Source organism: Aulostomus chinensis, chromosome 21 (assembly GCF_037954235.1).
Source record: "Aulostomus chinensis isolate RoL2024-O1b breed Wild chromosome 21, RoL_Achi_v1.0, whole genome shotgun sequence".
NCBI lineage: Eukaryota > Metazoa > Chordata > Actinopteri > Syngnathiformes > Aulostomidae > Aulostomus > Aulostomus chinensis.
In genome coordinates this window covers 24,803,879-24,810,857 of record NC_141340.1, presented here as the reverse complement: position 1 = coordinate 24,810,857, position 6,979 = coordinate 24,803,879, and the positions used below count along the sequence as shown (strand labels likewise).

At 49.3% G+C, this 6,979-nt stretch overlaps 1 long non-coding RNA gene across 1 annotated transcript in view; it reads left to right on the top strand.

The window, feature by feature from the left end:
* LOC147242090 (uncharacterized) overlaps positions 1-6,042 on the top strand; it is a 12,834-nt gene extending 6,792 nt beyond the window's left edge. The window contains exon 3 of the long non-coding RNA XR_015110998.1: positions 6,024-6,042. This is a non-coding gene — a long non-coding RNA (uncharacterized LOC147242090). The remainder of the gene's footprint in view (positions 1-6,023) is intronic.
* Positions 6,043-6,979: the final 937 nt, after the last annotated feature.

Here is a 6,979-nt window from a genome sequence, read left to right as displayed (position 1 = left end):
TTGCTTGTGTTGTACGTCGCTTTGGACAAAAGCGTCTGCTAAATGAAATTGGAGAACTGTAGAAAGCGAAAATTAAGAGAAACCTTATCACGAGGTCAGAAGTCACCACTTGGAGCAAGAGCAATCGTGCAGGCTCCCACAGTTCCCCATCGCAGTTCTCTGACTCAAAGAAGAGAAACTAGAAAAAACTGCCGGTTTGATACGAGGAACAACAAGAGCTGAGCGCTGATCCAGCTACAGGGCTGTGATGTCATCCCAAGGTCAGTTCATGGAGAGGAGGAGCCTCATGACTGTCTCCAGGATATCGACACGTGTGTTCTGTGCATGATGTGGGACTGCACATGTGCGGTATGTCCATATTGACCTGCACTCATTTGTGCCATTAAAGAATAAATAATCAATCAAAAGAACCAGCAGAGAAAAGACGCAGAGCTGAACCCTCTTGTGTCTCATCTAGTTTCCATATTCCAACTCCCATCTGTCCTCCCCAGGCGAATCTACAGGGATTAGAGAAATGTTGCTTCAGTCTTAATAAAGCGCCATGTTTGTTATCTCTAGCTCCTCCAGGACGCTGAGAACTCCGTCCTGCTAGGATTCGCTGTGACGGCTCGGACACTCACACCCTCCGTCCTCCTCTCTCTCCTCACAACAGCTGCTTCTGTAGCGGTAGAGTAAGAACATGCCATGAACACGAGAGACTGGTCCGGCCGCCGTGACCTCTGAAGCTGGAGGTCACTGGTTCCTCCCGCACACACGCCGATGCTGACTCCCCATCTTTGAATGAGCCTCTGAGTCAGGACTCTAAAAGTCGCGACAGCAATCTGGCTGTGACTGTGTGAAGCGGTCGGAAACATTTATGGAATGATGTCATCGCGTCATCATACCTCCACAATATGGAGAAGGAGACAACAGGATCGTGAGACAAGCAGAAGCGTGTCACCCACGCATCATGAAGTCACCAAAATAAAAGAAGAAGATTATTCAGAAGCTTTTATTTCCTGTCAAGGGTAAAGGCTGACACTGTGATGACAAACATGTCCGGGCCGTGTTGGTTGTTGACTTGTCACTAGAACCACACCAGACTGTTGACTTGAGCAGAACTGTTGAAGTAGAACATTTTCTGCTTCTCACCCAAACAAAGTTCATCTGGGGTTCGTCTGAGCCCTGCAGAGGCTTCACCAACACGTGACTCCGAGCAAACCGGCTTCGCTTTGACTGAACTAATCCACGACAGCTGATGTTGCTCTGGTAGGACTGCATTAGTTCAATCTGAGAAATACTGTGACAAGACATGAGGAGCAGAGCACCAGTCTGGTGGTTAGACTACCTTCCCCAGGTTCAGAATGACATTTGTTTCCATTTTGAACAAACACACAAGAAGTTCTACATGCTTAGTGAATGAAGTCACAGCCGAGCTCAAGTGATGTCATCAGCTCCATCAGCGCACAGGTGGAGAGTGACAGAACAGTTCCTCCTTGACGGTGCAGGTGCCATCACACCAGCAGAGTCGCCGCTGCACCGACACATCTGATCAGGTTGCACTGATCTCAGATCTCAGGGCAACACCACCTGAGCACCGTGCAGGCGCCTGTGCAGGCGTCACGCTTGCATCAGCGCAGCCTGATGCAGGAGAACAGCAGGTTCCATCTCAACGTTCAGATTATGTCCATGATCTGGCAAACAGCAGCAGGTGGGAAGGGCAGTCCACGATGCAGGAGAAGGGGAGGCAGCCTCCTCTGGCTGCTGGTGTCCATGTATGGACAGCAGTGCCACCCCCCCCCCCACCCCCCATCCTGCTCCAGTTTACAGCACTTCAGCCCTTGGCCACTTCAAAACAAGGTGCTGCTGAGGTTTGCTTATGTTAGCTAAAACCGCTTCATGTAAACTGTGATGTCATCATGCATTTATTTTTTTATTTTTACTTTTTTTTTAATTTCACCTAATAGCCTTTTGTATTTGAGGAGTTTATTTTTCCAACCAGGCCAGTGGGAACATTTCACCCAGACAAACACAAGAGAACTACTTCCATCTTGATCTTTATTAGCACACACACACACACACACACACACACACACACACACACACACACACACACACACACACACACACACACACACACAGCCCCTGAACCACTAAACTATCTTGAAGTATTTGCAAACAGTCTCAGCAGCACATCAACAGATGCCGGAGGCTCCCAGCCTCCAGTCTGCCTCTCCTGCGGCCTGGCGTAGCTGGCGTAGCGGGGAGTGTTGTTCCAGATGTTTGTGTCTCACTGAGCCGTGACACAACAGAGCTCCAACCACACATATACATACCGACCTTATCTGGGCTGCTCAATGGTCATGTGAATCGGTGTGTGAGTGTCAGGAACCAGGCGGGCAGAGAGTCCAGATGTATCACCACAGACCTCCTCATGCTTTTATCTCAGTGTTCACTTCCATGTGCTTCACCAAAAATAGTCCAGCAGGGTCTGGAGCTCACGCCAATGGCTTCAAAACAGCTGCTGCTTTCCTCCACGCCAATTTGACCATGTACGGTTATGAATCTGAAAGCACTTCCATGCTGGACGACAAACCTGCCAACAACACACGTTAACATCTGGCTTTCTCCAGAGTGCAAGGCTGCCACCTTCATCCTCGCTGCCGCAGCAGCGCCTCTCCATGATGTCCTGACACCACTTTCCTGCACACAAACACGTAAGCCCAGCAGTCATGGCTCCACAAGGTGCAGCTGAACCAGGAACCACAGTGAAGAGCTGACAGGCAGCAGCTGGATACCACTGCTGCCTGTCTGACTGCAGCAACAGGGAGTGAACTCAAGGAGGCACCAGAGAGCCACAGATACACCAGAGTGGCCCATCCATCCATCATCCATCCATCATCCATCCATCCATCCATCCATCATCCATCCATTCATCCCTCCATCATCCATCCATCATCCATCCATTCATCCCTCCATCATCCATCCATCCATCCATCCATCATCCATCCATTCATCCCTCCATCATCCATCCATCCATCATCCATCCATCATCCATCCATCCATCATCCATCCATCATCCCTCCATCATCCATCCATTCATCCATCCATCATCCATCCATCCATTCATCCCTCCATCATCCATCCATCATCCATCCATTCATCCCTCTATCATCCATCCATCCATCCATCCATCCATCATCCATCATCCATCATCCCTCCATCATCCATCATCCATCATCCCTCCATCATCCCTCCATCATCCATCCCTCCATGTTCTCCCTCTTCTCCTGTTCAGGGTGGTGGGGGTGGAGCCTATCCCAGCAGCCTTCCCCCTGGACAGGTCACCAGTCCATGGCAGGGCCAACACATAGAGACAGACAACCATTGGCTCTCCCAGCCACGCCTACGGTCAATTGAGAGTCTGGATTAACCTGGTCCCTCTTGATGTCTTTGGACTGTGGAGGAAGCTGGAGTACCAGAGAGAACCCAGCAGGAACAGGGAGAACATGGGGACTCACCCAGAAAGACCCCGTGCTGCAGCCGGGGCTCCACCCACAACCTTCTTGATGGGGGGCCACAGTGAGGACCACTGCTCCACCGGGCCGCCCCACTCGCCACTTCCATCTCAGGTTACCGACCTAAACCAGGGTTGGTATCGCACAGTCCTAATCAGAACCACTCTGATGTCGCCGTCACACCTCCAGAAGTTCCTCCTTGTTGGAACAAGTTTGGCGTTCAAACACGCGATCAGAGCGATGAGTTCAACAAGTCAAAATGATTCTGTGGCGCTGCTCCTGGGGAGGGATGCTGCTGATGTGACTGTTGTCTTCCTGTTCCTTCAGAACATCTTCTCATTGGAGCCCAAACCCTAACGTCTGCCTACCGCGGACCAGCCGCTGCAAACGGAAACAACAGTGGAAAAAGCAATGCATCCATTTAAATGTTGGCTTCATTAGACAATGAATGACAGTCTGTTTAAACTCCAATGTGGGAGCACAAAACAAAGCGGCGTCACCCAAGGGTGGTTAAGGAGCTGCAGCTCATGTGTCCCGGCATGCAGAGCAGATGCTGTTTTCATCAGGTGGAAAGATGGAGGCGTCCCAAATCCCTGCAGTGTGTGCACTCAGACAACACTGCTGCATTCTTTCATAGTGTGATGACTGGCACCAGGCAACACACACACACACACACACACACACACACTCACGCAGGCACACACATGCACACACACACGCTCAGCTGGCAGGGGGCTGGCCACCAGTCTCACCCAGTTTGCTGATCTCTGGTGCGATTGTTCCTGCCTGGTTCTGGTGCCTTTCCTGCTCCGGTGTCCCACTCTGAGGCCCGGCTCTGGTGGTTCAACAGTGGAGCGATGGGCCTCTCAGCCAGTGTGGGAAGGCGACCCCCATCAGTGCCACCTCCTTTCATGGGCATGTGAGAGTGCTGTCAGGGGCTGAGGTCACCTGGGGGGGAGCCGGGCCTCCTCCCCTCAGCCTCCTGCTCAGACACTCTGATGTCCTGGTGCCGTTCAGGTTCTGTCAGCATTCTCCCAACAGCAAACTGTGCTCAAGCAGAACTTTAAATTCATGGAACCGACGCCCCACGCTGGTCAATCGATGGAAAAGAAGAAATACAGAGAAACAATGAAAACCAACCGGGACTTTTAGAATATCAGTACATTCCTTTTGATATTTTATGATTCTACAATCCTACAATTCTACAATTCTACAATTCTACAATCCTACAATTCTACAATCCTACAATCCTACAATTCTACAATCCTACAATTCTACAATCCTACAATCCTACAATTCTACAATCCTACAATTCTACAATTCTACAATCCTACAATTCTACAATCCTACAATCCTACAATTCTACAATTCTACAATTCTACAATCCTACAATTCTACAATCCTACAATCCTACAATTCTACAATCCTACAATTCTACAATTCTACAATCCTACAATTCTACAATTCTACAATCCTACAATTCTACAATCCTACAATCCTACAATTCTACAATTCTACAATCCTACAATTCTACAATCCTACAATCCTACAATTCTACAATCCTACAATTCTACAATCCTACAATCCTACAATTCTACAATCCTACAATTCTACAATCCTACAATCCTACAATTCTACAATCCTACAATTCTACAATCCTACAATCCTACAATTCTACAATCCTACAATTCTACAATTCTACAATCCTACAATTTCATTTAGCAGACGCTTTTGTCCAAAGCGACGTACAACACAAGCAAGAATTCAGACTTAATGAAGGAAAAACCCATAGTAGCGCCAAAGTGCTTCAGTTGTGATTTGGTCACAGGTACTGCCATCTAGTGGCAGAAGAAGTGTCGCCCCCCCACCCTTTTTTACAATACAACATCACCCAACCCAGTTAGTGCTACATAGTCACTCAGTGCTGGGTCTTGGACCCTCTGACTGATTCTACCCCAAAGAGGAGCAGAGTCAGGTTCAGTGCCTCGGTGCTCTCTGAACAATTGAGTCTTCAATTGTCTCTTAAAAGTAGAAAAGGACTCAGCAGAACGCACAGAGTTGGGTAGTTGGTTCCACCATTTGGGAACAACAGAAGAGAAGAGTCTGGCTAGAGATTTGGAGCAGCGCTGGGCTGGAAGCACCAGGCGTCTTTGGCATGCAGAGCGTAGTGGGCGAGAAGGAGCGTAGACCTGGATCAGGGATTCCAGGTAGGCTGGAGCCGTTCTTGGGATTGTTTTGTATTGTTATGAATCGCCATTATTTCATGTGGAAGGCCAAATGTTTCATTGCGACGGGTCCCTGTGGAGAACTTTGATTTAGAACCTGAACCTCAGAAGACAGTAAACCTGTTTTAGTCGACACGGCTTGAACCAGGAAGCCGTCGCAGCAGAGCTGACAGACTGGAACTTGTAGTTTCTTCTCTTCCAATGAGCAGACGAGGGTCCGGTCTCAGATCGTTGTCCTCCTGAAGACAGCCTCCACTCGTTCTTCATCGTGCTCATCAGGTCGTTCATGTTTCCAGTGCAGTTTGGGAATGGAACCCAGGAGCTCCTACAGCGAGGCAGCAGCGGAGGAGCCCACTGTTTTCTAGAGCGTTCTGTACATCAGCAGGGCCGCTGACCACATCAGCTCCTGGAATCGGCCGTGAGTCACAGCATCAGAATCCTCTTCAAAGCAACTTCAAATACCACAAAAGCTGCAAAAGCATTCTGATGATCCTGAATACCAGAACACTGAGTGACTAAAGCTGCTCAGTGTCATTGCAGGTCACCGAGAGGAGCAGCAGACCTAACCTATTAGTGAGAGGAAGACGCCACAGCCTGGAGCGTGCTGGCGCTGCAGGGACTCATGCGTGATTCTCAGGATCAGAGTTGGACTCCTGGAAGACTTCAGTGATTTGTGGGATGACCTGAAGCCTCCAACCATGATGCGACCGACCAGAAATCACATCGATCCGATGGAGCAGCAGAGACTCCTCAGAGGAAAACTCCCCTCCTCCACATGCATCCATCAGGCCACGGCTGACCCCTGCAGGTTGGTCTGGGAACTACAGGCCTGAGACCAGAGCAGACGCACGTGTGCTGATGATTCCCACCTGACATGGTTCTATATCCATCACATTTTCGTGTCACACACACACACACACATACACACATACACACACACACACACACACACACACACACACACATGATCGTAGACACACAAGGAGGAATTTCAAGTGATGAACAATTCCAGCAACAACCGATGTGACAGACTTGATCTGCAGCTGTTAGCTCATCGCGAGCTCCTGCATCGTCGTCTGGTTCCTTCAGTTAGCCCACTATCTTTTTCATGCTAATGCTCTGCATCATTTGCTAATGTTTCCGCCCCCCTAATAATTGCTGCTGGAAAGTCCCTCCTGTTCCCCAGGGACCCACGTTCCTCTGACACATTACTGGAATGACATCATCACAACGCTTTGCCAGCAAGAGAACTGAGAG